This window comes from Haliotis rubra, unplaced genomic scaffold, assembly GCF_003918875.1.
Source record: "Haliotis rubra isolate DU_JTF1 unplaced genomic scaffold, ASM391887v1 Scf212, whole genome shotgun sequence".
In the NCBI taxonomy this organism is placed as follows: Eukaryota; Metazoa; Mollusca; class Gastropoda; order Lepetellida; family Haliotidae; genus Haliotis; species Haliotis rubra.
Genome location: NW_025766137.1, coordinates 1,374,323 through 1,393,695, shown reverse-complemented (window position 1 = coordinate 1,393,695; position 19,373 = coordinate 1,374,323). Strand labels below are relative to the sequence as shown.

Genomic DNA, 19,373 nt, shown 5'->3' with positions numbered 1-19,373 from the left:
CGTGTAGTAATGGGAACATTGTTATGTGACGTGTAGTAATGGGAACATTGTTTCGTGACGTGTAGTAATGGGAACATTGTTGTGTGACGTGTAGTAATGGGAACATTGTTGTGTGACGTGTAGTAATGGGAACATTGTTGTGTGACGTGTAGTAATGGGAACATTGTTGTGTGACGTGTAGTAATGGGAACATTTTTGTGTGGCATGTGTAGTAATGGGAATATTGTTGTGTCGCATGTATAGTGATCGGAATATTGTTGTGTCGCATGTGTAGTGATGGGAACATTTTTGTGTGGCATGTGTAGTAATGGGAATATTGTTGTGTGGCATGTGTAGTGATCAGAATATTGTTGTGTCCCTGGGTAGTAATGGGAATATTGTTGAGTAACATGTGTAGTGATGGGAATATTGTTGTGTCGCATGTGTAGTGATGGGAATATTGTTTTTAGACATGTGTAGTAATGGAATATTGTTGTGAGATATCTGTAGTGATTGGAATGTTGTTGTGTGACATGTTGAAGCATGTGTGATAGACATGTTCCCGGAGTGTGACAAGGTCTATACATTGTTCTTGTAATTCACTAGACATATGTCCTAAGTGTGACAAAGTTCATGTATTGTGTTTGTCGTTCACTAGACATGTTCCCGGAGTGTGACAAGGTCTATATATTGTTCTTGTAATCCACTAGACATGTTCCCGGAGCGTGATAAGGTCCATGTATTGTTCTTGTAAATCACTAGACATGTTCCCGGAGTGTGACAAGGTCTATATATTGTTCTTTTAATTCACTAGACATGTTCCCGGAGCGTGACAAGGTCTATATATTGTTCTTTTAATTCACTAGACATGTTCCCGAAGTGTAACACGGTGTATGTATTGTTCTTGTAATTCACTAGACATGTTCCCGGAGTGTAACAAGGTCTATATATTGTTCTTGTAATTCACTCAGACATGTTCCCGGAGCGTGATACGGTCTGCGCTCTGAACTCCACTCACATTGTTTGTGTCGGAGTTGGGTACTGAACTCCACTCACATTGTTTGTGTCGGAGTTGGGTACTGATCTCCACTCACATTGTTTGTGTCGGAGTTGGGTACTGAACTCCACTCACATTGTTTGTGTCGGAGTTGGGTACTGAACTCCACTCACATTGTTTGTGTCGGAGTTGGGTACTGAACTCCACTCACATTGTTTGTTTCGGAGTTGGGTACTGATCTCCACTCACATTGTTTGTGTCGGAGTTGGGTACTGAACTGATCTCCACTCACATTGTTTGTGTCGGAGTTGGGTACTGAACTCCACTCACATTGTTTGTTTGTCGGAGTTGGGTACTGAACTCCACTCACATTGTTTGTGTCGGAGTTGGGTACTGTTTGTGTCTGGGTACTGAACCACTCACATTGTTTGTGTGTGTCTGAACTCCACTCACATTGTTTGTGTCGGTACTGAACTCCACTCACATTGTTTGTGTCGGAGTTGGGTACTGAACTCCACTCACATTGTTTGTGTCGGAGTTGGGTACTGAACTCCACTCACATTGTTTGTGTCGGAGTTGGGTACTGACACATTGTTTGTGTCGGAGTTGGGTACTGAACTCCACTCACATTGTTTGTGAACATTGTTGGGTACTGAACTCCACTCACATTGTTTGTGTCGGAGTTGGGTACTGATCTCCACTCACATTGTTTGTGTCGGAGTTGGGTACTGAACTCCACTCACATTGTTTGTGTCGGAGTTGGGTACTGAACTCCACTCACATTGTTTGTGTCGGAGTTGGGTACTGAACTCCACTCACATTGTTTGTGTCGGAGTTGGGTACTGAACTCTCCACTCACATTCACATTGTTTGTGTCGGAGTTGGGTACTGAACTCCACTCACATTGTTTGTGTCGGAGTTGGGTACTGAACTCCACTCACATTGTTTGTGTCGGAGTTGGGTACTGAACTCCACTCACATTGTTTGTGTCGGAGTTAGGGAACTGAACTCCACTCACATTGTTTGTGTCGGATTTGGGTACTGAACTCCACTCACATTGTTTGTGTCGGATTTGGGTACTGAACTCCACTCACATTGTTTGTGTCGGATTTGGGTACTGAACTCCACTCACATTGTTTGTGTCGGAGTTGGGTACTGAACTCCACTCACATTGTTTGTGTCGGATTTGGGTACTGAACTGAACTCCTCACATTGTTTGTGTCGGAGTTGGGTACTGAACTCCACTCACATTGTTTGTGTCGGAGTTGGGTACTGAACTCCACTCACATTGTTTGTGTCGGAGTTGGGTACTGAACTCCACTCACATTGTTTGTGTCGGAGTTGGGTACTGAACTCCACTCACATTGTTTGTGTCGGAGTTGGGTACTGAACTCCACTCACATTGTTTGTGTCGGATTTGGGTACTGAACTCCACTCTCACGGATTTGGGTACTGAACTCTACTCACATTGTTGTGGGTACTGAACTGCGCTCACATTGTTTGTGTCGGAGTTGGGTACTGAACTCCGCTCACATTGTTTGTGTCGGATTTGGGTACTGATCTCCACTCACATTGTTTGTGTCGGATTTGGGTTCTGATCTCCACTCACATTGTTTGTGTCGGAGTTGGGTACTGAATGACTGAAATAACTATCGCCAGTCACGCACTAAAATGATCTGTTAATACGTAATTTAACTGACGTCAACAATATGTTGACAGTATTGACAAACCAGCTGTCACCAGTGACAGGGGGCGTCTACTGTCTACTTCTCCATGATTTTTATCATAGGACCGTGGGTGTAACATACAGACAGTGTGTACTGTGTAACTGTTAACCCTGTCTGTGACTTTAATGACGGAATACTGGATAACAAACAACATGTAATGATTTACCCATTCTAAGTAAGTACGTATATGAAGTGAACGCCAGTTCTCACATAGTTTGAATAAGCGTTGATGTGATACAAAAAAGTTTGGACACGGTAGCGTGGTCAGTAATTTCCACGGACAGCCGAATACAGCGTTAAATACTGTATCCTGGACAGGCGCCATGATAACCCGCAATACGAAGATGATATTATACCTTAATGATTCGTCTGACAAGAAACATGATGTGTCTTTATAGTCCGCCCAGCGGGATCCAATATGCGTTATGATAATCCATGCAACGAAGTATCTTGATAATCCGGAAACTGGCCGCGAAGTGTCTTGAGTATCCGTCCGGCAGGCGTTATATGTGTCTTCATATTCCGCCGACAGACGAATCCGCGCTACCGGAGTTATAGTATAGATTGATAGTCAGTGGGACAGGGGTCATGATGTGCCTTTATACTTCATCCGAAGAGGGCCACGATAATCAAACAGAGAAATTCGTTAAGCAACGTGATAATCCGCCCGACGGGAGCTATAGGTTAACTTAATCATTCCACCGACAAGGAACACAGTATGTGTTCATAGTCCACCGACAAGGAACACAGTATGTGTTCATAGTCCACCGACAAGGAACACAGTATGTGTTCATAGTCCACCCATCATTGGTCAAGATGCGTCATGAAACCCAGTGCAACACGGGTCATGATGTATTTGAATAATTCACCCTGCGGATAATGCACAGAAAAGATAACGTGACGTGACTTGTTTTGATATTCTAACCTACAGAGACTTAAAGTGCTTTGGTCAATGTTGGGAGTGAAAACCAGTAGTGATGTAGTCTCATGGCCTCGATTTGAGTAGGTTAGTGATTTTATCGCTGGTGTTCAGACACATGTATTTGTATATTATCACATGTAAACCATTAGGACAAATGTTTATCTGAGAAAGGTTTTGTCCCTGTGTCCCGCCCGGCTGTGCCCCTTCACTGACGCGGACGACAACCACAGGCTCCGCATCATCACGGCTACTACACACTGCCACCTGGCCAGCCTGGTTCATTACGGCTAATGTCCCCTGTGTGTTCGTGTCTAGCATACATCTGGTAGGTAGAGAAGACACTTACACTGGACTTGCACGCACACGGTCGGACAATTAGAGTTTTATCTATATATGTACATTGCATGTGTAAAAGGTTTGAGGAAGTGTGAAAGATTGGGAGGAATATATTAGGACAAACCGATTATCCTGATTACGCTGGCTCATGTTATCAGTCAATATACAATGTTGAATGCGTTGTCCGGCACTGGACTGTCACGTAGATAAGACACCTACAACTAGGATGGGACAATCAGTACAGCAGTACACACTGGTTGGGACAATCACATACAACAGTACACACTGGGTGGGACAATCACATACAGCAGTACACACTGGGTGGGACAATCACATACAGCAGTACACACTGGGTGGGACAATCACATACAGCAGTACACACTGGGTGGGACAATCACATACAACAGTACACACTGGACATAGGTCAAGCTGTTGGGGTGTTTGCTTCATTTGCGTGTTCCAGCTAAACAAACCAGGTGCCTGGAGCACCGGGAGGCCTTTGGGTCGCTGTTGTATGATGCAATGTGTAGGTTTTAACTGATGAATATGGTATAAATAACAATGCCCATGAAATGGGATACTTTGGTGTCTTCCACGGAACCGGAAATATGATAATGTGGTAATAAATTTTGTATAACAGTGGAGGGTTTACTGAGGTTTATGAAATACATTATGTATGCCATGGGCTTACTGACACCTGTCAAGCCCACATTTCGGACTGTCTTTATGCCCGGATCAACGTGTCGCTTGTCGCTTTGTGAGTGTAAGGTACAAAGACATTAGGAAATGAAAGCTGCATCTGTTTCATCAAGACTGACAGCTTCATCTGATTAAGCCTTTCTCCATATTTGCATTACTTACAAGTGGAATATTTACGAGAGGATCGCTACTGTGACTGTCCCCGCAGTGTAATTACCTCACTACTGGTCAGTGTGACTGCCATCCGTAAGAGAAAACACGTTCACATTAGTTACTTAGCTGGAAGTGCAGTCAGCTTTTATCCAAATATCTGCACCTTAGGGATGTGTTACTGCACCTGGTTCAACAAGTCCAGCCACGGAAACCGGTCAGATCATGCTTAACTTTAATCTGTTTCATATACTCGAACAAACTATATAACTTGGCGCTTGTTGATTCCCACAATATGCAGGCATGTGGGCATTGTTGTGGAAGTAGATGTGTATCTTATTGCCGTAGTAGGGAACGATACAGTGGATGACGGCATCATTTTATTGGACAGATAATGCATGATGTTACATGACATCAACACCGATGTTAGCTAGATGCGCGTCAGCACTAAAGTATTTGGCGTACAATGTCATGTTGAAATGCCAGGACAATGTAGCTGCATTAATGGCAGGGGGCCGGGGTCAAAACCTGGTCCCGATACTGCGGCCCGTTTCACAAAGCGATCGTAGCGCTACGACTGCCGTAGGTCTATGTTAAAGTATGGGAGCAGTCTGATCACAGTAGAGCTACGACTGCCGTAGGTCTATGTTAAAGTATGGGAGCAGTCTGATCACCGTAGCGCTACGACTGCCGTAGGTCTATGTTAAAGTATTAAAGTATGGGAGCAGTCTGATCATAGCGAGCAGTCTGATCACCCTAGCGCTACGACTGCCGTAGGTCTATGTTAAAGTATGGGAGCAGTCTGATCACCGTAGCGCTACGACTGCCGTAGGTCTATGTTAAAGTATGGGAGCAGTCTGATCACCGTAGCGCTACGACTGCCGTAGGTCTATGTTAAAGTATGAGAGCAGTCTGATCACCGTAGCGCTACGACTGCCGTCTATGTTAAAGTCTGATAGGTCTATGTTAAAGTATGGGAGCAGTCTGATCACCGTAGCGCTACGACTGCCGTAGGTCTATGTTAAAGTATGGGAGCAGTCTGATCACCGTAGCGCTACGACCAACTTGTGATATGAGGTCCTATATGGCAGTAAGAACATTCACTTGGACCATCTCACCCATTCCAAATCGGCCAGTCTCACCGACCCATCACTTGCGTGACGTTACCCCCATTCTGCGCTACACCCGGGCCTTGCCACCAGCAAAGCGCGATGTGAAGCGGCACGTCACTCAGGACAATCCTGTTCCACTGCCTCTGACTGAATCTGGCATGTCTGTTGACACACCGTAGACGTTGAGCACGATGAGACCGCGTAAGGATAAGTTCTGTGTGTGGTCGAATACTTGCGGTGCACGGTCGATTCCTGATGTCTGATGTGTAGACTAACGCTTAGTCTCTGAAAATATTTAGAATTTTGATTGTCACAAATAATGCCATATAAACTGAAAAGGAGCCCTAGCGAGATGTCTAGGCACATCCAATGTTGTTCTATATTGTATCTATGCTAACGACAACTGGCTGGTGATCTTCACATTGCACTTATGATAACAGACATATTGATGGTGATCTACATATTGCACTTATGATATATTGACTTATGATAACAGACATATTGATGGTGATCTACATATTGCACTTATGATATATTGACTTATGATAACAGACATACTGATGGTTATCTACATACTGCACTTATGATATATTGACTTATGATAACAGACATACTGATGGTTATCTACATACTGCACTTATGATATATTGACTTATGATAACAGGAATATTGATGTTGATCTACATACTGCACTTATGATATATTGACTTATGATAACAGACATATCGATGGTTATCTACATACTGCACTTATGATATATTGACTTATGATAACAGACATACTGATGGTTATCTACATACTGCACTTATGATATATTGACTTATGATAACAGACATACTGATGGTTATCTACATACTGCACTTATGATATATTGACTTATGATAACAGACATATTGATGGTGATCTACATACTGCACTTATGATATATTGACTTATGATAACAGACATACTGATGATACAACAGACTTATGATACATACTGATGGTTATCTACATACTGCACTTATGATATATTGACTTATGATAACAGACATACTGATGGTTATCTACATACTGCACTTATGATATATTGACTTATGATAACAGACATACTGATGGTTATCTACATACTGCACTTATGATATATTGACTTATGATAACAGACATACTGATGGTTATCTACATACTGCACTTATGATATATTGACTTATGATAACAGACATACTGATGGTTATCTACATACTGCACTTATGATATATTGACTTATGATAACAGACATACTGATGGTTTATCTACACTACTTATGATATATTGACTTATGATAACAGATATACTGATGACTACATACTGCACTTATGATATATTGACTTATGATAACAGACATACTGATGGTTATCTACATACTGCACTTATGATATATTGACTTATGATAACAGACATATTGATGGTCTACATCTACATACTGCACTTATGATATATTTGATGATAACAGACATATGATTTTTGATCTACATACTGCACTTATGATACATTGACTTATGATAACAGATACTGATTATCTACATACTGCACTTATGATATATTGACTTATCATACTAGACATACTGATGGTTATCTACATACTGCACTTATGATAACAGGCTTATTGATGGTTATCTACATATTACACTTATGATATATTGACTTATGATAATAGACATACTGATGGTTATCTACATACTGCACTTATGATATATTGACTTATGATAACAGACATACTGATGTTTATCTACATACTGCACTTATGATATATTGACTTATGATAACAGACATATTGATGTTGATCTACATACTGCACTTATGATATATTGACTTATGATAACAGACATATTGATGGTTATCTACATACTGCACTTATGATATATTGACTTATGATATATTGACTTATGATGATAACAGACATATTGATGGTTATCTACATACTGCACTTATGATATATTGACTTATGATAACAGACATATTGATGGTTATCTACAGACATAGATGTTATCTACATACTGCACTTACTGCACTTATGATATATTGACTTATGATAACAGACATACTGATGGTTATCTACATACTGCACTTATGATATATTGACTTATGATAACAGACATACTGATGGTTATCTACATACTGCACTTATGATATATTGACTTATGATAACAGACATACTGATGGTTATCTACATATTACACTTATGATATATTGACTTATGATAATAGACATACTGATGGTTATCTACATACTGCACTTATGATATATTGACTTATGATAACAGACATACTGATGTTGATCTACATATTGCACTTATGATATATTGACTTATGATAACAGACATATTGATGTTGATCTACATACTGCACTTATAATATATTGACTGATGATAACAGACATATTGATGTTTTTCTAAATACTGCACTTATGATATATTGACTTATGATAACAGACATATTGATTTTGATCTACATACTGCACTTATGATATATTGACTTATGATAACAGACATATCGATGGTTATCTACATACTGCACTTATGATATATTGACTAATGATAACAGACATACTGATGGTTATCTACATACTGCACTTATGATATATTGACTTATGATAACAGACATACTGATGGTTATCTACATACTGCACTTATGATATATTGACTAATGATAACAGACATACTGATGGTTATCTACATACTGCACTTATGATATATTGACTTATGATAACAGACATACTGATGGTTATCTACATATTGCACTTATGATATATTGACTAATGATAACAGACATACTGATGGTTATCTACATACTGCACTTATGATATATTGACTTATGATAACAGACATACTGATGGTTATCTACATACTGCACTTATGATATATTGACTTATGATAACAGACATACTGATGGTTATCTACATACTGCACTTATGATAACAGGCCTATTGATGGTTATCTACATACTGCACATATTGATGGTTATCTACATATTACACTTATGATATATTGACTTATGATAACAGACATATTGATGTTTATCTACATACTGCACTTATGATATATTGACTTATGATAACAGACATACTGATGGTTATCTACATACTGCACTTATGATATATTGACTTATGATAACAGACATACTGATGGTTATCTACATACTGCACTTATGATATATTGACTTATGATAACAGACATACTGATGGTTATCTACATACTGCACTTATGATATATTGACTTATGATAACAGACATACTGATGGTTATCTACATACTGCACTTATGATATATTGACTTATGATAACAGACATACTGATGGTTATCTACATACTGCACTTATGATATATTGACTTATGATAACAGACATACTGATGGTTATCTACATACTGCACTTATGATATATTGACTTATGATAACAGACATATATGGTTGATGGTATATCTACATCTACATTGCACTTATGATATATTGACTTATGATAACAGACATACTGATGGTTATCTACATACTGCACTTATGATATATTGACTAATGATAACAGACATACTGATGGTTATCTACATACTGCACTTATGATATATTGACTTATGATAACAGACATACTGATGGTTATCTACATACTGCACTTATGATATATTGACTAATGATAACAGACATATCGATGGTTAGCTACATATTGCAGCATATTAGGGCAGCATTATAAAATGTTTGTGTGTGTGTGTGTGTGTGTGTGTGTGTGTGTGTGTGTGTGTGTGTGTGTGTGTGTGTGTGTGTGTGTGTGTGTGTGTGTGTGTGTGTGTGTGTGTGTGTGTGTGTGTGTGTGTGTGTGTGTGTGTGTGTGTGTGTGTGTGTGTAAACATATTTATTTCTGATACATTGTTCAGAAACTGGATCGGCAAACAAGCAAAGCGCTTATATTAATGCCTCTCCAGACAAAACAACATTTATGCGACTTACATTTCATAACAATATTACGAAAATACATGGTATCATAAATAACAATAAGCATATGAAAACTTAAGACAGATTAAATCTTTTTGAACTGGTAATAAAGGTATGTACATATTTGATAATATCATGATTTATAGATCTAGGTAATTCTAAGTTACCATACAGAGCGTCATTTATGTTATATCCATGTTTGAAATAAAATAAATCGTTTCTTATGGCATCATAATTGGGACATATAAAAAGATAATGAAGGGTGTCCTCGAAGGCGGCACCACAAATACATGATGGGTTATCGGATATAAATCTACTTACTTTATGGGCATTTAAATCGCTGCATTCTAATCGGAGTCTACAGTGGATTATTTGACAGAACCTGTTTTCAATTTTGATATCAAATCCGAATGAAGTATTACAATATAGTGTAATCTTGTTTATAAATTCACTTGGTGACTGTATAAGTCTGAGTTCTTCAGGTAAAGAATTCCAAAGTTCAATAGTACTGGGCAAAAATGATTTAGCATATGAAGTAGTTCTTATAGGGATTTTTAGCAAATTTGAAGAGTTTCTTAAGTTATATGGGTTTGCAACAGAGACAGATTCTGGCACGAGACTGTTTAAGTAATCTGGTGTTTTGTTATGTATCATTTTATGGAATAGGGTCAGTTTCTGAATGCGCCTTCTTTCTGCTAGAGGTAAAAGATCAGTTTCTGAATATAATTTATTATGACTTGTTCCCCTTGTAGCCCCACATATTGTTCTTAGTGCATCAAGCTGCAATTTTCAAGCATTGATGCCTGGCTAACTGTACAGTTATCCCATATACAACTACAATAATCAAATAATGGCAGAATAAAGGATTTATACATAACATATAGTGTTTTTCTTGATAATCGATATTTGTAACTCCTTAAACAATTTATCATTGGTGAAACTTTATCAAATAGAGAATTTATCTGTGCAGTCCAATTTGCGTCTTTTTGAAACCAGAGGCCTAGATGTTTGTGCTCGGAAACTTCGTTTATAGGAATATTTTGCATAAATAATCTCGGACTAATCACTATGGAACGTCTTTTACTAAACTGTATACTTTCAGTCTTAGAAGGATTGAATTTAACTTGCCACCGCACTGCCCATTGAGAAATCCTTTCTAAATCGTTATTGAGGCGCATAGCATCATCGGTAGGATCTTCTATTATAACATAAAGTGAAGTGTCATCAGCAAAGCGTCTTATATGGCAATCTATATTTTCAACAAGATCATTTATATACACAAGAAATAACAATGGCTCAAGCACAGATCCTTGGGGGACACCAGCTAATACAGATCTATACTCGGAATTGTAACCGTTTATAACAACTTTCTGAACTCTTTCATGAAGATAGCTATCAAACCAATCAAGTAATTTACCACATATTCCATATGATTGTAATTTGTATAGAAGTCCCTTATGCCACACTTTATCAAAGGCCTTGCTTATATCACAAAAGACTGTGTATAGACTTACTGTTTTAGTTAAATTACATTTTTGGTTATACCTGTATTGATAAATATTAAAACATGATTTTACTTTAACTGATTAAGCACTATATACAAGTACATAATTGTAAAAACATACAAAATACATAACTTACCTGTAGTAATGTCTGGTCAGTCTTAGTGTACAGTGGCTGGTGTGCTGTGCTGGTGAAGTGCTCAACATGAGTATTTTAAACAAGGCCAATCAGGCGTAAGCTGTCTTAAACAAAGGAGTGACCCAAGCTGTGCAATTTTATCCCACCGCTACCCAAAGGCAGTTAAATAATATATAAGTCAACCAGGAGCTTAGTAGAAATCAAGTTTATGTTATTATGTACTTCACAGTAAAGGTTAATACATTATTTCATTACAACATTTAACATATACAAATATATATAGGTACAACACTGCCACAGTGGTGATCTACATATTGCAATCATGACAATAGACATATTGATGGTGATCTACATATTGCACTTATGATAAGAGACATGTCGATGATGATCTACATATTGCACTTATGACAATAGACATATTGATGGTGATCTACATATTGCACTTATGATAAGAGACAAGTCGATAATGATCTACATATTGCACTTATGACAATAGACCTATTGATAGTGATCTACATATTGCACTTATGATAAGAGACATGTCGATGATGATCTACATATTGCACTAATGATAAGAGACATGTCGATGATGACCTACATATTGCACTTATGACAATAGACATATTGATGGTGATCTACATATTGCACTTATGATAAGAGACATGTCGATGATGATCTACATATTGCACTTATGACAATAGACATATTGATAGTGATCTACATATTGCACTTATGATAAGAGACATGTCGATGATGATCTACATATTGCACTTATGATAAGAGACATGTCGATGATGATCTACATATTGCACTTATGACAATAGACATATTGATGATAATCTACACATTGCACTTATGATAAGAGCCATGTCGATGATGATCTACATATTGCACTTATGACAATAGACATATTGATGGTGATCTACATATTGCACTTATGATAAGAGACATGTCGATGATGATCTACATATTGTCGATCTACATGTTGCACTTATGACAATAGACATATTGATGGTGATCTACATATTGCACTTATGATAAGAGACAAGTCGATGATGATCTACATTGCACTTTGATAAATAGACATGTTGATGGTGATCTACATATTGCACTTATGATAAAGAGACATGTCGATGATGATCTACATATTGCACTACTATAATAAGAGACATGTCGATGATGATCTACATATTGCACTAATGATAGACATATTGATCTACATATTGCACTTATGATAAGAGACATGTCGATGATGATCTACATATTGCACTTATGACAATAGACATATTGATAGTGATCTACATATTGCACTTATGATAAGAGACATGTCGATGATGATCTACATATTGCACTTATGATAAGAGACATGTCGATGATGATCTACATATTGCACTTATGACAATAGACATATTGATGATAATCTACACATTGCACTTATGATAAGAGACATGTCGATGATGATCTACATATTGCACTATATGACAATGATCTACATATTGATGGACAATCTACACATTGCACTTATGATAAGAGACATGTCGATGATGATCTACATGTTGCACTTATGAAAATAGACATATTGATGGTGATCTACATATTGCACTTATGATAAGAGACATGGCAATGATGATCTACATATTGCACTTATAATAAGAGACATGTCGATGGTGATCTACATATTGCACTTATGATAAGAGACATGTCGATGATGATCTACATATTGCACTTATAATAAGAGACATGTCGATGGTGATCTACATATTGCACTTATGATAAGAGACATGTCGATGGTGATCTACATATTGCACTTATGATAAGAGACATGTTGATGGTGATCTACATATTGCGCTTATGATAAGAGACATATTGATGGTGATCTACATATTGCTCTTATGATAAGAGACATGTCGATGGTGATCTACATATTGCACTTACGATAACAGACATATTGATGGTGATCTACATATTGCACTTACGATAACAGACATATTGATGGTGATCTACATGTTATATATGTGTCCTTCATATCGTGTACCTGCTTCTGTAGACAATAATCAGACCGTCCTTGCATGTACTTGACGATTCATTTGTCCCAGAGCTGGGAAGTGAGACAATATTATGCAGGACCTCGGTAGTTTGATGCCTTCAACACACTCTACCATTTGATCACAAAATGTAAATTACTTCTGGTGTTCGTCTAACTGTTCAGCTGTTAGCTGACTTTGATGTTGCAGGGCCCAGACATCTTATGTACGTCGACATTACAGCCATAAGTGAGAACCATGCACTGTCTCGCCAACACCAAGCTAGTCATGTTCCGATAATTTCCGGAAGCTAGCGGGATGGCGGACTGTGATATCAATAAATGATTAAGCAGCCTGTGGGTAGTCGTATGCCCACGTGATCTGGTCACTGGTTTGAAGGTCACAAGACATATAGAGGTTTTAGGTAACCTGCGTTTGTGTCCTTATTAGTTTCTCTGTCTCTGTTTACGTGCTGAATTTTTAACAAGATAGCCACAGAGGCGTGATGGCATAACCACAAAACCACAACGACCAAGTACTGCTCTCAGTGGACTGATACATCTGTGAATCCTGTCTTCCTCTATATACCGCCGCATACAAACCTCCACTATTGATCACCGCTCTCATCCACCCCTTCTATACCACAGAACATCCTGTGTTTCTACATACCACTGTCCACCGCTGTCGGTCGCTCCCAATACCTCTGGCCACTCTCTACACCTCATCACTATCAACTATCTTGATTACTTTTCACGAACATCAAAGATATATTTTCTAGATTATAGGTGTATTCAATCAAACCGCTTAGTTGACTGATTTTATCAGTTTTGGGGCGTAATTGCCTGTGACCATATAGCAAACATATTATGTATCCATTGTCAACATTTCTGTAACGTGAAATGTCCCGCTTGAAATGCCGTAACGACTGAACGTTTACTAGAGCATTACCTCAAATACCGTGCATTCACTGGCACTGGTGCATGATGTGAGTACCTCTTGGGACCTACTGTAGTGTTGCTGCCCTTGGATAGATGATACGGGGTGTGGTTAGTACCGTTACACACACGACAACCATACAACCGTCTCTGTTTGGGTATGGGAGTTACGATCTCCTGAGTGTCACCACTGATTTGTACAACCAGGGGTGCATACAGCTTTTTGAGATTGTCGGGGTGCACAGTTCATCATTTTCACCCATTTTCACGGGAGTTTCAATGGTCACTTCAATGAGGAGTTTTATTTTGTGGAGCTGGCCTGAAACTAGGTATTTATGTTGGAATCACTTGCTGGTCCGGTGAGTAGTGTGACGTACTGGGCCTGATCCATCACCTGCTCCGTCTGTCTGCAGCTGCAATACCGGGCCTTTGTTTAGTCATCAACAGGTGAATTATCATCGCTGTCTATACACAATCCTCTTCGCCTTTGATCACACTGCATCACTTCTATTAATAAATAATCATTTCGCTTCAGTAAATAACCCTTTGATGAAAGAGGCTTGCTAGTATAGTTACCAGTGACTATTGACTATCAGCTGACAGCGGGAGGAGGACGGCAACAGGATACCTGGCGATGTAAGTCATCTCTGTATGTGCACCGTTCCTTTGTCAAAATTGTCCTGCAGTGAAACTATTCCTTTGTACTAGTTTTCTCTAAAGGAATTATTTCATGGTCGTTTACTAGGATCATTGCACTGGCAGTATTTATTCCGCCTGGAACTAATTATAGTTGGAAGGATGTTTGTTTATTTGTTTGTTTGTTTGGTTGGTTTGTTGTTTGACTGGTTGGTTGGTTTCTCACCCCTGACGCTCCCAGTAGAGACACTGTCTTAACCCTGACGCTCCCAGTAGAGACACTGTCCTCACCCTGACGCTCCCAGTAGAGACACTGTCTAACCCTGACGCTCCCAGTAGAGACACTGTCTTAACCCTGACGCTCCCAGTAGAGACACTGTCTTAACCCTGACGCTCCCAGTAGAGACACTGTCCTCACCCTGACGCTCCCAGTACCCTGACACTCCCAGTAGAGACACTGTCTTAACCCTGACGCTCCCAGTAGAGACACTGTCTTAACCCTGACGCTCCCAGTAGAGACACTGTCCTCACCCTGACGCTCCCAGTAGAGACACTGTCCTCACCCTGACGCTCTCAGTAGAGACACTGTCCTCACCCTGACGCTCGCTCTCAGTAGAGACACTGTCCTTAACCCTGACGCTCCCAGTAGAGACACTGTCCTCACCCTGACGCTCCCAGTAGAGACACTGTCTTAACCCTGACGCTCCCAGTAGAGACACACTGTCAGTAGAGACACCCTGACGCTCCCAGTAGAGACACTGTCCTAACCCTGACGCTCCCAGTAGAGACTGTCTTAACCCTGACGCTCTCTCAGTAGAGACACTGTCTTAACCCTGACGCTCCCAGTAGAGACACCCCTCACGCGCTCCCAGTAGAGACACTGTCCTCACCCTGACGCTCTCAGTAGAGACACTGTATTAACCCTGACGCTCCCAGTAGAGACACTGTCCTCACCCTGACGCTCCCCTCAGCTCCCAGAGACACTGTCTGACGCTCCCTAGACCCTGACGCTCTCAGTAGAGACACTGTCCTCACCCCTGACGCTCCCAGTAGAGACACTGTCCTAACCCTGACGCTCCCAGTAGAGACACTGTCCTCACCCTGACGCTCCCAGTAGAGACACTGTCTTAACCCTGACGCTCCCAGTAGAGACACTGTCCTCACCCTGACGCTCCCAGTAGAGACACTGTCCTCAACCTGACGCTCCTGTCAGTAGAGACACTGTCCTGACGCTCCCAGTAGAGACACTGCTCTCAGTAGAGACACTGTTCTCACCCTGACGCCCTCAGTAGAGACACTGTCTTCACCCTGACGCTCTCAGTAGAGACACTGTCCTCCACCCTGACGCTCCCAGTAGAGACACTGTCCTCACCCTGACGCTCCCAGTAGAGACACTGTCCTCACCCTGACGCTATCAGTAGAGACACTGTCTTAACCCTGACGCTCCCAGTAGAGACACTGTCCTCACCCTGTCGCTCTCAGTAGAGACACTGTCATAACCCTGACGCTCTCAGTAGAGACACTGTCCTCACCCTGACGCTCTCAGTAGAGACACTGTCTTAACCCTGACGCTCCTACCTAAGAAACCCCCACCCCGAATAATATCTCTCATGACGGCGCCAACACTGCTGCACGGGCCCCGTTCTAACTTTGCCTTCGATGTGGGGTTATTTAACCTATTTTCCTGGACCCTGACTCCATAATATGACCTTTCCTGTGTCAGAACCAATTATTCGACTCCGAATATCTCGTGCGAAATATATTTATACACTTATCCTGGTTTTGAAAAGCGTCGTGTGTAAGGAGATAGTGAGTTGGTGGTTGAGACAGTGATGTATGTACATATCACTTACAGTGTAATCAATATTATCCTCAGTCACTACAACAAGGGACCCCTGCCAGCTGACCACCACCACAATAATTGAATATAATCGACCTACGATGTACATTTATCTACAACATTATATTATCACACGTTTGTCAATGTAAATGTGTTCTGGTTCAGGCGCATCGTATGAAATCAGATGATTAATCATGTATGAGTCAATTGTCACTGATCGACAGCCCACAATGTCAGTCTATATCATAACGCGCAGGCGTCCAGAAACACTATGAATGGGTAATGCTCTGCACTAGGCATGTGACACGTTGTCTGTCAATATAAAGGGGGTATATTAAACACGGTCATCTGGTTGTCAGTCAGCAGTAAGTACTGCACAGTCGTCAAGCTGTCTACCAGCTGTAAGTGCTGCACAGTCGTCAAGCTGTCTACCAGCTGTAAGTGCTGCACAGTCGTCAAGCTGTCACCCAGCTGTAAATGCTGCACAGTCGTCAAGCTGTCACCCAGATGTAAATGCTGCACAGTCAAGCTGTCACCCAGCTGTAAGTACTGCACAGTCGTCAAGCTGTCACCCAGCTGTAAATGCTGCACAGTCGTCAAGCTGTCACCCAGCTGTAAATGCTGCACAGTCGTCAAGCTGTCACCCAGCTGTAAGTACTGCACAGTCGTCAAGCTGTCTACCAGCTGTAAATGCTGCACAGTCGTCAAGCTGTCTACCAGCTGTAAATGCTGCACAGTCCTCAAGCTGTCACCCAGCTGTAAGAGCTGCACAGTCCTCAAGCTGTCACCCAGCTGTAAGTGCTGCACAGTCCTCAAGCTGTCACCCAGCTATAAGTGCTGCACATTCACCAAGCTGACAATCAGCTCTAAGTGCTGCACAGTTGTCAAGCTGCTACCCAGATGTAAGTGATGCACAGTCGTCAAGCTGTCACCCAGCTGTAAGTGCTGCCCAGTCTCCAAGCTGACAATCAGCTGTAAGTGCTGCACAGTCGTCAAACTGCCACGCAGCTGTAAGTGCTGCCCAGTCGTCAAGCTCACAATCAGCTGAAAGTACTGCACAGTCGTCAAGCTCCCATCCAATTTTGTGTAACCCGATGTTGAAGTTTTCTAAATGTTCACCAATGGCCAGGATTGTTAAGAGATTTAGTCGTGTTATGCTGCTGATTTCTGTTTTGCACAATAAAGGAACGTATTGGACTGTTCATCCATGCTGGATCTTTTGGTCCTATAGTTACCATCTTACTGAGAACACACTGAAGCAAGTATTCATTCAGTATCAGCTTGTATAGTTTTCTGGCCTCTCTCTAACAATTGCAAACATTTGGCCGCTGTCCCCCAAATAAGATCAAGTAATCCAGGTTTCACAAAACGTACTCAATTAATGTGCTTGAGTGAGGTGTGGCTCTTTGTAATTGTCTGCATTAGACAATGTGTGTTCTCCAAACATAAGACAGCTGCCTCATGATTACCAAGATAATTTATGCTAAATCAACTGTAATTTTCCTGATTGCCATTGACAGCATCATTCTCCGGCTATATACTACCCATCAAAAGTTTAGACTCTCTTACAGCACTCACTATATGTTATGTATATATATATGGTTACATCGAAGATGAACTTCTCCACTAACTCGGGGGAAGCAACTGCAAAGCTTATTTAGATGAACTGCACGAGGATCATGCATCAAACTGCTGAAGGGCATGTGCAAATATCGTGCATGTGAACAGCTGCGTTTTGGTGTAAAGTTTTTGTAAGAATTCGCCAATTTTCACTGATTTTTTTATTATTTATTTAACTCATGATAATACTCTTTTCAACGTTTAGAATTTGTTTTACAATACATCAGTTCATGTGTAAACAGTACCTTGAAACTGAATGGAATATTTTGTAAAATCTAGTTTAGAACAGTTGACTGAAGTATGTGGCCTACATTTACACTTGTGAGTCTATACTTTTGATGGGTAGTATATTAGAAAAACACTTGCTTGTATCAGAACTGTACGTGGTAGCTAGTTGGTCATTACACTTTCTATTCAATTTTAATGTGTACCAAGGGTGTCTCAAGACCCCCTGCTACTAGATCATTGTTAGAACAGTTTTAACATATGTGGTTACACCAACTCCTCCGTTCATCTAAATGGAAGCGTGGTAATATCACATTCTGGGGTAGCGCAGCCAGTAGGTTTCTATCCAGCAAATCACTTCATATTCTGATAATTTAGCTGCTTTAACATCTGTTTTTCCCTTGAAGCTACGGACATTACAGATTACCTTAATGTCTGCATAGGCCGTGGGTTGGGGAGTTAACTCGATATCATCCCCATAACAAAGTAATGAACGTAGGTACAAAGGTGCACTGTAACGTTAATAACCCGACATTTGTGGTAGATCCTTCAACCAAAGGTACCAACTACAACGCTAATAAACCGACATTTGTGG

General features: G+C 40.3%; 1 protein-coding gene across 6 annotated transcripts in view; it reads left to right on the top strand.

Moving 5' to 3' along the window:
• LOC124276743 (FMRFamide receptor-like) overlaps positions 1-19,373 on the top strand; it is an 87,106-nt gene that overhangs the window by 56,980 nt on the left and 10,753 nt on the right. Inside the window, exon 1 of one of the 6 annotated variants that reach the window (XM_046712396.1) lies at positions 15,008-15,093. The exons of the other annotated variants lie outside the window; for them this stretch is intronic. The gene's annotated coding sequence lies outside the window, so the exon portion shown is untranslated. Of the gene's footprint in view, positions 1-15,007; positions 15,094-19,373 lie in introns of those variants that run through there. 6 annotated transcript variants of the gene reach the window in all.